Consider the following 269-nt stretch of genomic DNA (forward strand, 5'->3'; position numbering starts at 1 on the left):
TTAAGTCAACCCCCCCCACCTTAAACCGCTCGTTCTAACCCGCCCCCCCCCCCATGTCTATGTCACGATGTGGGAAGATTTGCATAACGCCGCCCAAATGTTCACGCAAAGAAAGAAGGCGTAACTTTTATTCTCGCTGTAGTATTGTTGTCGTGAAGGCACTGTGTGTTTCGTTGAGAAAGCGAAACTACTTTGGTTGGCCTTCCAAAAGAATACGATATCCTCTTCGTCATGCCTGGAGCTGATCCGTGCTGGTCGCTGAGGAAATA

This window comes from Sinocyclocheilus grahami, unplaced genomic scaffold, assembly GCF_001515645.1.
Source record: "Sinocyclocheilus grahami isolate Dianchi unplaced genomic scaffold, SAMN03320097.WGS_v1.1 scaffold32.1, whole genome shotgun sequence".
Classification (NCBI taxonomy): domain Eukaryota; kingdom Metazoa; phylum Chordata; class Actinopteri; order Cypriniformes; family Cyprinidae; genus Sinocyclocheilus; species Sinocyclocheilus grahami.